Genomic DNA, 14,580 nt, shown 5'->3' with positions numbered 1-14,580 from the left:
AGGCGCCGTCCTTCAAATGTGGGTCATTCCGTTGAGTTAGTTTGTACGCACACCAGTCACTAATTAAGCAGTCTTAGAGGACGTGCGATTCCTAGCAGTGTATATTCGTGAATCACGCACTTTCACTTGGCGCGGATCCAGTCGTTCAAGCAGAAAAGTCAGTCTGCCTGTTGATGAAGTTGAGATTCTCTAAATCCTCGACAGGCATGTATGGAATCGTGTGAGAGATTGCGCACTTACATTGGCCTCGTTAACTGTTTTCTTGCTCACACTTGGCTGGTTAAGCCCCTTCGTGCTCACACAGGACGGGTTAGCCCGCATCGTACGTATAGTGGGCCCACACTCTGTCGGGGTTTTGGAGAGCTTCCTTTTTAGGCGCCACTTTTAATCTCGACGTAGCCAGCGTCTAACTCCATGCCATCCGAATAGGAAAAACTGGATGATCCCGGGAGCTCTGAGGGGAGATCCACACTGCATCGAGGTTGATATGTGCGGTCTACACTGCTGACTAGAGAAGGCCGCAGAGGCGGCGGGTCATCCGCCATCGTCTTGGACGACGAGGTCGCCTTCAAGGCCACAGAAGCACAAAATATTTTGCAAAAACAGGAGCTCGATCAAGAGAAGGTGCCGTCTTCTTCTTCTTCCTCCTCCCTCTAAGATACTGGGATACGACTGCTCAATGCAGCCTCGGTTCCTGCCTTTCAAATTTTCTAGTCTAGTTTCTTTCGTGCAAGCGGCTTATCGACTAGGGAATATTAATACATGACATTCGATTGGTATGGAAATTAAGGGTTTTGTGCAAGCGAACAATGCCTAGAGTATCCTCTTGCTCCACCTCGTCGTGTTCCGGCGTGGTCTAGTGGCTAGGATACCTGGCTTTCACCCAGGAGGCGCGGGTTCGATTGCCGGCGTCGGAATGTGTGGTCTCATGGTGTAAGGGTTAGCACTCTGGACTTTGAATCCAGCAATCCGAGTTCGAATCTCGGTGAGACCCTTTATTTTTTTAGCCTACTATTTTGCTGCCAAAGCTAGCACCTGTGTGTCCATGGCCGAGTCAAGCTGTCCAAGACGCAGCTTTTACTATGGGCATGTACATTTTGGTGGTGAAATAAGCGTCATTAATATTTTTTTATTATTTTTAATAATATTATTATTATTACTAGTAGTAATGCTTAGAACCCGTTATTTCTCCGCTCGTATTGTGCAGTTAGATAGTACTTCCTGCTGGAAAGCTGCGAAGGCGCACGAAGCATGAGCTCGTTAGAGCTGTAAGGCGTGAAGATGGGCTAGTTGGTTCTGAGAATCAGTCACAAAACAGGGCGAAGAACACACAAAGCTGCGCTTTGTGTGTTCCTGTTCGTGCCTCTTCTTGTTCTGTCTGCTTCGCGCAGTTTTATTATAACTGGTTAGGGCTGTATTTGCGGATGCTGGCCGTGATTGTACTGTTTCGTCTGAATATTACAAAATTATTTCGCCTCAGCTGCCAACTGGAAATGCATCCCTGAACACTGTTCTTACGCACTGCGTTGTGTCCGGCCGGCCTTATCACATCGGTGATTTCGAAGAAAAGATGGAGTGGCTCGAGGTCGTCGCAGACGTGGCGTCGAAAGGCGTGTACCAAATGAATCACGTGTGTGCTGTAACGACGCATTCAATGGCTGCTTAACAAGCGGTGGTCGCAGCGAAAGCGTTGTTTATAAAAGGTAAAAAAAAATAAATCGTTATCGGCCATAATCGCAGTAAAATATGAATGAAGCTGCACTGGATACCAAATAATATCAGCGACTACGCCGTTCAAGCAAGTTCGAGGTCGCACAGACGTCGACCAGGTCAGTGGTGTTGACCATGAAAGGTGGGTTTACCGCCCAGTCGTTGCCGCATCAGTTGCGCATTCGGAGCAGCTAACGCCCTTGTTATCGTTCCTGGAAGATCGCCGCTATGCCTACGAAAGAATTCCGTATTCCTAAATGTTCGGAGTGCCGCAAATTCAGCCATGTCAGCGCTCGGCTATGTTACGTGATCATGCGAGGTCATAACTGCTACTACCAATCGGCGAATTTTATCACTAAGACGAGGTGTTTTCTTCAGTGATCAGAATTCTAATTACCATCATCGACCTGACGACACCCACTGCAGGACGAAAGCCGCTCCCATAGAAGCTGGGAGGAGGTGTGGTCAGCATGGTGTGGTGCAATATGTTAATACATTCGTTCACCCGTACCTCAACTATTCGTTCATCTTGATAGGCGTTACCATTCAGTTATACTTTCCGAAACCGGATGCCCAGTCGATGGAGCTTCTACAGTATCGTACAGAGGGCTTCTACAGTATCATACGCCATGCTGAGTGACAACTTTGGTTGCCTTTATACCTGAGAAAATTTGTCTCGGTTTTCCTCCACCACTCTACGGTAAGGTGGTGTTTAACCTCATAGAGAAATTAGGTGGCAGTCTTCGTGCGGGCGGCCAGCTAAGGATCGAAGCGCCTTGTGTGTTTGGCTCGTGTACTCGATGGGTGTTGCGTGATGAACTTTGGCGAGTTCACTGTGCACGGTGGATGGACGGATGTGGTAGAGACTGCCTATGCGCTTGGGAAGCTGGTTCGCCTTGCTGACAAGGCGGTTTCTAGCCTACATAGCCACTCACTGGCAGCTTTCGACTAGGCGTCGGAAGCACCGTTTTCTGCTGCGATGAGCGCGGCGCCAGAGTTGCCTTCTCTCGTGGTTCGTTAGAGCTTCTACTTTTTGTCGCGCTCTGAAGCGTGACGTTCAGGTCTTGTCACAAGGTTGGTGATGAACAATCAGGTCAGACACTAAGTTTTCAGCATGCCAGCTTGGGTTTCGGTGCCTGCTGGACTTAATGTCGAGCCGAGAAAGTCTGGTTTGGGTTGTGCGGATGGGCCTTTCGGAATTTAAATGAACGCAAACGACAACTTCATACAATTTTAGTTCAGTCAAAATCGATTCTACAGCTCTTTCTGGATACGTTGACGTTTCTTCGGCAACAAAATGCGTATAGCTGACAAAATAAGAGTTAAAAAGTTTCGCGCCCCTTGAGTGAAACTAGTGAAGTCAAGAGAGGAGACGACTCGGCAATAACAGGTGGAATCAGTGAGCATGTAACCTATAGCTTCCCCGATTTGCGCTCGAAAGGCTGTCTTTACGTCGCAATACTTCACTTGCAAAAGCGACTACAAAAGGGCGATACCTATTTTCTCTTTATTTTTTACCTTTTAAAATTTACAAAGCGAAGTTTTTTACTGGAAGTGTACTTTCTGTCTTTCGAACGCACTATTGGGTTCATACTGGTCGACTTCAGTTCTCCCCAGGTGTCCCGTTACAGCTATGTAGCTGACAGCTCTACGGTTTGTCAGGGCACGGAATATTTACGAACAACACTCAGAGGGGCCGGTACTATTTGCACAATGCATTTCTCTAACTCCTAGCAGCGAAAAAAAAAACGATATGGAACCGAAATCACCCATGTCTGCTGGACCCGCCGCGGTGGCTCAGTGGTTACGGTACTCGGCTGCTGACCCGAAAGACGCGGGTTCGATCCCGGCCGCGGCAGCTGAATTTAGATGAAGGCGAAATTCTAGAGGCCCGTGTACTGTGCGATATCAGGGCACGTTAAAGAACCCCAGGTGGTCGAAATTTCCGGACCCCTTCACTACGGCGTCTCTCATAGCCTGATTTGCTTTGGGACGTTCTCGAGATCAGACAGCACCGATGGGGGCGCACGTATGCGTGGTACCGGCCGGCGACCGGGAAGCAAATCTCGCAGTGTCAGAGGTGAGAAGCGGCACCGAAGCAGGCATCACCATTCTCGAAGAAGCGGTGGCGGACGGCGTCGCGTCCGACCTCGTCGCCTGTCTCGGGCCAGCTCGTCTGGCCGCAGCGACTCGGGCAAACGAGCGCCCAGGAAGCGCCGCCATTCCCGCTCGAAGTCCTCAAAAGGCAGCGCCGGTCGTAAGCGCAGAGGCGGCCGCCACCACCGTTCTACCAGCGTGTAGTTCGAAGTCTCCCGCAAGCGCCCGGAGGAAGCGGGGGGGCGAAAGACTAGACGAGGATGTCAGAGTGACTCTGGATGCGATGTGGAAACCGATTGAGACTAGTACAGTCGCAGAATATAGGCCATTGGTGCGCTGACTGGTGACCAATATTATTACGGAAGGCCTCTCGTATGGCTGCCAATTCTGTTGTAGTAATGACGACGTTTTATGCATCAGCCTGAAACGGTGACATAAGGCATTTCCTGGCACTATCACCGCTGCAGCTGAAGAGGGGGTCGTCACGGATCCGTCCACAAAAACATTCTGGGAGCCACCACACATGGATGCAATGTGTGACAGCGCAGCTGTTTCAGACCGACTGTTGGGATGTGTGTCTTCTTTGTAGTCTCTGGAATGGTTGTACGTATATATGGTTTCGCTACTGCCCAAAGAGGCACCACCGCAATCTGGTGTGGCATGTAGTTCGAAGGCACCGCTTTGCACTGAATCCAAAGGGCTTTGGAAAAGGCTGAATCTTGACGCACAGCACTAATATTGGTAAGGGGGGGGGGATAACGATGCGTGCTCAGATGTCGCACATTCACACGAAAATAAATTCGTAATAAATAAATAATAATAATAAATAAATACATCCTGCTGAAAATAAATTCGTGCTTGGCAGGCGTGGGCCTCGTAAAATGTGCCCCTTGTAGAAGTTTTGCGTGGCAAACCTATGCATTCTCTTAAAGCACGAGCCTACGCGCTTTCAAGCGCACGCAGGCCAGATAGTCTGACCCCCGAGAGGACGGGTGCACTGTATATCAGAAGACCGACTACCAGCGCCTGTTAGACGTGAAGTAAAGATCGCTCAATGGGACCCCAGGATTTCCCTGCCGTGCATCGCACAATGCTTGCAAAGATGTCAAGCTTTTTTCTTCAGGAAAGAAGTATGGTTCCTCCAGGACAGGTCATGGTCTATCGTAACACCTAAGAATTTGTGATGTGTTACGTACGCAACAAATTGTCCGCCGATTGTGGCCGGATACCAGGCCATTAACTTGGATGTGAAGCCAAGATTACGCTTTTAGTTGGTGAAAGTTCAAGCCCATCACGGCGCAAGTACGCTGACGTAATGGAAACTGAACGCTGCAACCTTGCTTGCAGTTGGGGACACGTGACACTTGGGGTGCGTTTCAATACCTCCGAATAGACGGCTACTTAGACGTCTAGCCGAACAGCCGCCATCTTGGGACGCTTTATATTCCTCAGGAAGCCGTCCAAGATGACTGTTTCGCCGAAGTCAACATCGATGCAGGCTAACTTCCTGTCTAAAGATGGCGGAACTGATGTACTCGGATGAGCCAGTCGTGCTCTTCGCGGGCGTCGGGCTGTAGCCGGAGTACGGATAGGCGCCGTCCTTCAAATGTGGGTCATTCCGTTGAGTTAGTTTGTACGCACACCAGTCACTAATTAAGCAGTCTTAGAGGACGTGCGATTCCTAGCAGTGTATATTCGTGAATCACGCACTTTGACTTGGCGCGGATCCAGTCGTTCAAGCAGAAAAGTCAGTCTGCCTGTTGATGAAGTTGAGATTCTCTAAATCCTCGACAGGCATGTATGGAATCGTGTGAGAGATTGCGCACTTACATTGGCCTCGTTAACTGTTTTCTTGCTCACACTTGGCTGGTTAAGCCCCTTCGTGCTCACACAGGACGGGTTAGCCCGCATCGTACGTATAGTGGGCCCACACTCTGTCGGGGTTTTGGAGAGCTTCATTTTTAGGCGCCACTTACAATCTCGACGTAGCCAGCGTCTAACTCCATGCCATCCGAATAGGAAAAACTGGATGATCCCGGGAGCTCTGAGGGGAGATCCACACTGCATCGAGGTTGATATGTGCGGTCTACACTGCTGACTAGAGAAGGCCGCAGAGGCGGCGGGTCATCCGCCATCGTCTGGGACGGCGAGGTCGCCTTCAAGGCCACAGAAGCACAAAATATTTTGCAAAAGAGGAGCTCGATCAAGAGAAGGTGCCGTCTTCTTCTTCTTCCTCCTCCCTCTAAGATACTGGGATACGACTGCTCAATGCAGCCTCGGTTCCTGCCTTTCAAATTTTCTAGTCTAGTTTCTTTCGTGCAAGCGGCTTATCGACTAGGGAATATTAATACATGACATTCGATTGAGATGGAAATTAAGGGTTTTGTGCAAGCGAACAATGCCTAGAGTGTCCTCTTGCTCCACCTCGTCGTGTTCCGGCGTGGTCTAGTGGCTAGGATACCTGGCTTTCACCCAGGAGGCCCGGGTTCGATTCCCGGCGTCGGAATGTGTGGTCTCATGGTGTAAGGGTTAGCACTCTGGACTTTGAATCCAGCAATCCGAGTTCGAATCTCGGTGAGACCCTTTATTTTTTTAACCTACTATTTTGCTGCCAAAGTTAGCACCTGTGTGTCCATGGCCGAGTCAAGCTGTCCAAGAGGCAGCTTTTACTATGGGCATGTACATTTTGGTGGTGAAATAAGCGTTATTATTATTTTTTTATTATTGTTACTAATATTATTATTATTACTAGTACTAATGCTTAGAACGCGCTCTTTCTCCGCTCGTATTGTGCAGTTAGATAGTACTTCCGGCTGGAAAGCTGCGAAGGCGCACGAAGCATGAGCTCCGTTAGAGCTGTAAGGCATGAAGTTAGGCTAGTTGGTTCTTGGAATCAGACAAAATAAAACTGCGCGAAAAACACACAAAGCGCAGCTTTGTGTGTTCCTGTTCGTACCTCTTCTTGTTGTCCTGTCTTCTTCGCGCAGTTCTGTTATGATTGGTTAGAGCTGTGTTTGCGGATGCTGGCCGTGATTATACTGTTTCGTCTGAATATTACAATATTATTTTGCCTCAGCTGCCAACTGGAAATGCATCCCTGAACACTGTTCTTATGCACTGCATTGTGTCCGGCCGGCCTTATCACATCAGTGAATTCGAAGAAAAAATGGAACGGCTCAAGGTGGTCGCAGACGTGGCGTCAATCGGCGCCTACCAGATGAATCACGTGTGTGCTGTAACGACGCATTCAATGGCTGCTAAACAAGTGGTGGTCGCCGCGAACACGCTGTTTATAAAAGGTAAAAAAAAATACATCGTTATCGGCCATAATCACAGTAAAATATGAATGAAGCTGCCCTGGATTTCAAATAATATCAGCAATGACGCCGTGCGTGAAGTACTGGAGCCCTTCGGAAATGTTGTAAGACTGTCCAGGGGATCTTGGCCTGCAAGGAAGTTCAAGATCGCACAGACTTCGACCAGGTGAGTGGTGTTGACCGTGAAAGATGGATTTACCGCCGAGACGTTGCCGCATCTTTTGCCCATTCAGAGCAGCTAACGCCCTTGTTATCGTTCCTGGAAGATCGCCGCTATGCCTACGAAAGAATGGCATATTCCGAAATATTCGGAGTTCCGCAAATTTGTCCACGGAGCAGAAGTCTGCACGAAGACATTCGCTGCAGTCACGCCAGTTCTGGGCGAGAATGACATCACAGATGCGATAACGAGGAGCATGAAGCTGAGGAATATATCGTCCAACGCTTCTGTGAACCTCGGCGACAAACTGAAAGAAGCGCCAGGGTTTCCTGTCATGCCGGGGCTAGAGGCTTCAACGACTCCAGAGCAACAGAAGACTGCGGTCGTGCGCATCCAGGGAGTGCTACTGTGTGCACAGCCCTTCTGAGGTGTCTACGCCCTCCTATGCGGAGTTAAATCATGAAGAGTCGAACGATAAGCTCGCCACTGAGGAAAAAATTTGGACAAAGTCATGGTGTCGAGCAGAATCGGACGCGGAGGATAACGTGGAAGCTTCAATGCAGCTAGGTGAGCCTTGAGCAAAGAGATATGCAATTTCCCAAAACCGCCATCCACTACAAAGACCTCGATGTTGTTGTTGTTGTTGAAACTGAGAGAAGGTTTGGTTTGGTTTATTGGGGTTTAACGTTCCAAAGCGACTCAGACTATCAGGGACGCCCTAGTGGAGGGCTCCGGAAATTTCGACCACCTGGGGTTCTTTAACGTGCACTGACATTGCACGGGCCTCTAGAATTTCGCCTCCATAGAAATTCAGCTGCCGCGGCCGGGATCGAACCCGCGTTTTTCGAGCCAGCAGCGGAGCGCCGTAACCACTGAGCCACCGCTGCGGGGTGCGACTGAGAGAAGGAGGAAAAGGAATATGTATGGGCCTGCCGACTGGCTCGAGCTGGCCAAACTTGCGTCTTTTACTGGAAAATTGTAGCGAGTTTGAGATTCCTTTTCGCGCGGGTTTCAAATGAATTTCTGTCGACTGTGAAACGGAAGAAACCGTGCAGTGCTTTGTTCGAGATAGTTGTCCCAGTGCCCTTGTACAGGGCCTTGTACAGTGGAGGCCCAGACAGAGATGTTTTAAAGGAGATTAAAAAATGCAGGTGCGGCCAGGAACAAAACCTTCTTTTTTAAGCTGCACACTGGCAGCTTACCGGTTAAAAAATTTTGAGAAGGAAAGGAATTTTTTTTACCCTGGGGATCTCACTGTTTAATTTGCAGAAAGCCGGAAACAATAGACCACGTGTTTTTACACTGTTGGGAAGGGGTTCATTTTTGGGATGTTTTGCAGCGAACCCTAAAGAAAGAATTACCACTTGACCCGTATGGCATCCGGTACTTATCTGTAGATAATGAGGATGGGGTATCGTTTGACTTAATAATGTTGATAGGCTTCGACTGTATATGGCGCTCCAGACAAAGACTCAAGACCGGCCCGAACTTTCTTCCGGGAAAGCATGGACTGGTTTCTGGCCATCCAGAGAGCCGCTGCGGTACCTCCGGAGTGGCTGTCATGACTAGAGCCGCTTTGCAGTTTGCGTGAATTTTAATCTGACGAAGCCAGATTCATGCTGACTGACCACGACAGTGCCATGTGTATGTACTTAGCATTTAGTGTGCTTTGTTGATTCTTTGTTTTGTTGTATGTTATGTGTGAAAGCCAGACAATAAAGAAAAAAAAGCTGAGCCACCACCGCTGCCAGGCGCAGATAGAGGAGACTTATAAGATAAGAGGAAAGAGTGAAAGAATGACGCTGCGAAGCACGTGTTGTGACATATTTCTTGAAGCCCATATAAATTCCCATATGGTCGATCAAATCACACGCAACGACACCAGATTTGACAAGCGATATCTCAATATTTGTTATGAGCAAGTCTAAGAGAGTAGAGGAGTTTTTTATCAATGCGAGTAGGCTTAGTAATAACGTTTATACAGCCATTAAATGAGAGCGTAATTTCAAAATGTACCTTTAAGGATGAATCAGATAACATATCAATTTTAAAATCCCCGCCCGAAAGTACAGCGTACCTATTTTGAGAAATGAATTGCAAGAAATGATCAAGGAATGCAAAAAACACATGCACGTTCCCATTTGGCGGTCGGTAAAAAACGGAAAATACTGTCGAGTCACTTAAGACTGATAACACTTAAACATCATCTGAGGAAAGCGTAAACTCCTGAAGTAAGGCACATTGCAGATGAGATTTCATAAGTAAAGATACTCCACCGCCTTTGCGGCTAGTTTGGCGATTCGAATAGAAGGTCTCAAAGGAAGGAAGCCTAAACGCGAAATCATCATTGAACCATGTCTCGGACACCATCAATACGTCAAAATGAAAGCCAAAACTGTTTAGAAGCGAAATAAAATCGTCACATTTATTACAGAGTGATCGAGCATTTATATGGAAACTTTTTAAAGGTAGAGTTTTCATACTCTCCTCCCCAAGATGCGTTTTTAGGTCACATGGCAATACAAAAGCAGGCATATCTGATTGCACTGTTCAAAAAAAAAAAGAATGCATGTCTAAATTCAACGTTTCAAGACGTGCGATCACCGGCAGACATCTGGGCAACGTCGCTCGACGACGCAATCCGCATGATGGACGATGTTTCCGTACGGCAAGCAAGAACTTTCCCGTTGCTGGTCTACGCAAATTTCCAGCCAACAATATTTTTGCGAGCTATAGCGGCCCCGAGCAGTTGCTTGTTTTTCCGCGTGAGATGCTTATTGACAAATACACGTTCATCCGTTCCATCGTAGCCAAGGGACTGCGTCGTGAGCTCGATCTTGCGCGCTTTCACAAGAATGTAGTTACGTTTGGTCCTGCGCGTGAAGCGAACGACAACATTCCTGCCCCCTGAGATTTGGCCGTATCCACTTTGTGACATATGTCGATGTCCGAGTCATCAATGACTACTCCTAGATTTTTTGCGATTTCCTTCACTGCATCTACTCCGTTAAATTCATCAAGCAGGCCTTTAATTTCAACGTGGTTTAGTCTCTGATATTGCTCCAGTTCATTCACCCTAGCCTGTAGCCTTTCATTTTCCTTTTCCAGTTCGCGATTTTTTTCTACCAGCTTTTTCAATGTCGTGCTTCAGTTCCTTGACATCTTTTGGATATCAGTCACTGCATCACATGTGTCCGAGCAAAATTTAACACCATCTTTCAAAGATTTAATTTCAGCATGCAGTTCCCGCCGGAACTCATCAAACTGCTCAGCTAAATTTTTTGCAACCATCTGCCCCGCCGCGGTGGCTCAGTGGTTACGGCGCTCGGCTGCTGGCCCGAAAAACGCGGGTTCGATGCCGGCCGCGGCGGTCGAATTTCGATGAAGGCGAAATTCTAGAGGCCCGTGCACTGTGCGATGTAAGTGCACGTTAAAGAACCCCAGGTGGTCGAAATTTCCGAAGCCCTTCACTACGGCGTGAATTGCTACAGCCTGAGTTGCTTTGGGACGCTAAACCCCAATAAACCAACCAACCAACATTTTGCATCCTTCGTCATAGTCACAAAGATGAGCACTCCTGAAACAAGACAGGCTTCAAGCAGAAATTCGGCACATGTACGCTAAGTTAGGCAGCAATGCAGAAAAGTATAAAACTAAACAACAGCTGGCGTTTCATTGGGCACATTCTCTTCCTGAGGGATAGCGGGGTTGGGAGAGGGATCAGTTCAACCCGAAAAAGTCGCACACCTCGACGCCGGCAGATCCCGGACTTCCTCTTTGTACTGACTCAAGGCTAACGCGCACTTTCGAGACCTCTTAGAACGCATTAACAGACCATCGAAACGAAGAAAAGCAGTCGGTGACAAAGTCAAAGAAGAAGAATTTATAAATTGACATTTCGCTATGGCCCTACTACTGCAGCTCGAGACAAGCATTAAAATTCCTATCCCGATACTGAACACCATCAAAGCTCTCGTTACAACCGGGAAACGCCGTACACCCCGTATTCAGCAACCATTCGCTTTTAAGTATAAATTGAATAGCAGTGGATCAACAAAACATGAAGAAAAATGCTGCGGTGGGAACGGATAGGATATTATAGATTACATTATGCATATGCGCAAACACTTTCTGGAACACCTGCTCCGCATAAATAATCTGCCATGGCAGAGTCCCTACCAATGAAAGTAGTCCTCGCAGTACGCACCTGGAAAGCGAGATATGATCACATGGGCAGCCCAATCCTTATTTTCTAACATCCTGTGTTGGCAAAATGATTTTTTTTTTAATTCTCCACGATGCCACCTGCACTCGAGAGTCAGACTCCTTAGCGTACTCTTTACACCCTTGCAAAGTTCATGTCAGCGCAAATAATGCAATTCTTCGCATCTACGGAGACAACACCAACGCGCTTGTACTACATAACCGCGCACTATTTCCGCCGTCCCCATACGGAAGAAAGGGGTCAATGTAGTGCGTCGTTTAATGCTGTTGAAGCCCCCATAGACTGGACATCCGGATTCGGAAAGTATAATTGCACGCTAACACCTGTCTGGATGAACGAAGAGCACACCCGCCGCGGTGGCTCAGTGGCTACGGCGCTCGGCTGCTGGCCCGAACGACGCGGGTTCGATCCCGGCTGAGGCGGCTGAATTTAGATGAAGGCGAAATTCTAGAGGCTCGTGTACTGTGCGATATCAGGGCACGTTAAAGAACCCCAGGTGGTCGAAATTTCCGGACCCCTTCACTACGGCGTCTCTCATAGCCTGATTTGCTTTGGGACGTTCTCGAGATCAGACAGCACCGACGGGGGCGCACGTACGCGTGGTACCGGCCGGCGACCGGGAAGCAAATCTCGCAGTGTCAGAGGTGAGAAGCGGCACCGAAGCAGGCGTCACCATTCTCGAAGAAGCGGTGGCCGACGGCGTCGCGTCCGATCTCGTCGCCGGTCTCGGGCCAACTCGTCTGGCCTCAGCGACTCGGGCAAACGAGCGCCCAGGAAGCGCCGCCATTCCCGCTCGAAGTCCTCAAAAGGCAGCGCCGGTCGTAAGCGCAGAGGCGGCCGCCACCACTGTTCTACCAGCGTGTAGTTCGAGGTCTCCCGCAAGCGCCCGGAGGAAGCGGGGGGCGAAAGACTAGACGAGGATGTCAGAGTGACTCTGGATGCGATGTGGAAACCGATTGAGACTAGTACAGTCGCAGAATATAGACCATTGGTGCGCTGACTGGTGACCAATATTATGACGGAAGGCCTCTCGTATGGCTGCCAATTCTGTTGTAGTAATGACGACGTTTTATGCATCAGCCTGAAACGGTGACATAAGGCATTTCCTGGCACTATCACCGCTGCAGCTGAAGAGGGGGTCGTCACGGATCCGTCCACAAAAACATTCTGGGAGCCCACCACACATAGATGCAATGTGTGACAGCGCAGCTGTTTCAAACCGACTGTTGGGATGTGTGTCTTCTTTGTAATCTCTGGAATGGTTGCACGTATATATGGTTTCGCTACTGCCCAAAGAGGCATCTCCGAAATCTGGTGTGGCATGTAGTTCGAAGGCACCGCATTGCACTGAATCCAAAGGGCTTTGGAAAAGGCTGAATCTTGACGCACAGCACTAATATTGGTAAGGGGGGGGATAACGATGCGTGGTCAGATGTCGCAAATTCACACGAAAATAAATTCGTAATAAATAAATAATAATAAATAAATAAATAAATCCTGCTGAATATAAATTCGTGCTTGGCAGGCGTGGGCCTCGTAAAATGTGCCCCTTGTAGAAGTTTTGTGTGGCAAACCTATGCATTCTCTTAAATCACGAGCCTACGCGCTTTCAAGCGCACGCAGGCCAGATAGTCTGACCCCCGAGAGGACGGGTGCACTGTACATCAGAAGACCGACTACCAGCGCCTGTTAGACGTGAAGTAAAGATCGCTCAATGGGACCCCAGGATTTCCCTGCCGTGCACCGCACAATGCTTGCAAAGATGTCAAGCTTTTTTCTTGAGGAAAGAAATATGGTTCCTCCAGGACAGTTCATGGTCTACCGTAACACCTAAGAATTTGTGATGTGTTACGTACGCAACAAATTGTCCGACGATTGTGGCCGGATACCAGGCCATTAACTTGGGTGTGAAAGCCAAGATTACGCTTTTAGTTGGTGAAAGTTCAAGCCCCTCACGGCGCAAGTACGCTGACGTAATGGAAACTGAACGCTGCAACCTTGCTTGCAATTGGGGACACGTGACACTTGGGGTGCGTTTCACTATCTCCGAGTAGACGGCTACTTAGACGTGTAGCCGAACAGCCGCCATCTTGGGACGCTTTATATTCCTCAGGAAGCCGTCCAAGATGACTGTTTCGCCGAAGTCAACATCGATGCAGGCTAACTTCCTGTCTAAAGATGGCGGAACTGATGTACTCGGATGAGCCAGTCGTGCTCTTCGCGGGCGTCGGGCTGTAGCCGGAGTACGGATAGGCGCCGTCCTTCAAATGTGGGTCATTCCGTTGAGTTAGTTTGTACGCACACCAGTCACTAATTAAGCAGTCTTAGAGGACGTGCGATTCCTAGCAGTGTATATTCGTGAATCACGCACTTCTTTGACTTGGCGCGGATCCAGTCGTTCAAGAAGAAAAGTCAGTCTGCCTGTTGATGAAGTTGAGATTCTCTAAATCCTCGACAGGCATGTATGGAATCGTGTGAGAGATTGCGCACTTACATTGGCCTCGTTAACTGTTTTCTTGCTCACACTTGGCTGGTTAAGCCCCTTCGTGCTCACACAGGACGGGTTAGCCCGCATCGTACGTATAGTGGGCCCACACTCTGTCGGGGTTTTGGAGAGCTTCCTTTTTAGGCGCCACTTACAATCTCGACGTAGCCAGCGTCTAACTCCATGCCATCCGAATAGGAAAAACTAGATGATCCCGGGAGCTCTGAGGGGAGATCCACACTGCATCGAGGTTGATATGTGCGGTCTACACTGCTAACTAGAGAAGGCCGCAGAGGCGGCGGGTCATCCGCCATCGTCTGGGACGGCGAGGTCGCCTTCAAGGCCACAGAAGCACAAAATATTTTGCAAAAACAGGAGCTCGATCAAGAGAAGGCGCCGTCTTCTTCTTCTTCCTCCTCCCTCTAAGATACTGGGATACGACTGCTCAATGCAGCCTCGGTTCCTGCCTTTCAAATTTTCTAGTCTAGTTTCTTTCGTGCAAGCGGCTTATCGACTAGGGAATATTAAGACATGAGATTCGATTGAACCTGGAAATTAAGGGTTTTGTGCAAGCGAACAATGCCTA

At 48.8% G+C, this 14,580-nt stretch overlaps 4 non-coding genes across 4 annotated transcripts; all 4 read left to right on the top strand.

Annotated features, from left to right (window-relative positions):
* The first annotated feature begins 845 nt into the window (after nucleotides 1-845).
* On the top strand, nucleotides 846-917 carry TRNAE-UUC (transfer RNA glutamic acid (anticodon UUC)). The gene has a single exon. It is a non-coding gene; the product is annotated as a tRNA-Glu (tRNA).
* Nucleotides 918-922: 5 nt separating this feature from the next.
* TRNAQ-UUG (transfer RNA glutamine (anticodon UUG)) lies at nucleotides 923-994 on the top strand. Its single transcript has one exon. It is a non-coding gene; the product is annotated as a tRNA-Gln (tRNA).
* A 5,247-nt stretch (nucleotides 995-6,241) lies between these two features.
* Nucleotides 6,242-6,313, top strand: TRNAE-UUC (transfer RNA glutamic acid (anticodon UUC)). The gene has a single exon. It is a non-coding gene; the product is annotated as a tRNA-Glu (tRNA).
* Nucleotides 6,314-6,318: 5 nt separating this feature from the next.
* TRNAQ-UUG (transfer RNA glutamine (anticodon UUG)) lies at nucleotides 6,319-6,390 on the top strand. Its single transcript has one exon. It is a non-coding gene; the product is annotated as a tRNA-Gln (tRNA).
* Nucleotides 6,391-14,580: the final 8,190 nt, after the last annotated feature.

Source organism: Amblyomma mixtum, chromosome 3 (genome assembly GCF_055824585.1).
Source record: "Amblyomma mixtum isolate Tamu chromosome 3, ASM5582458v1, whole genome shotgun sequence".
NCBI lineage: Eukaryota > Metazoa > Arthropoda > Arachnida > Ixodida > Ixodidae > Amblyomma > Amblyomma mixtum.
The sequence above is the reverse complement of the archived record's forward strand: the minus strand, read 5'-3'. Positions and strand labels throughout refer to the sequence as shown.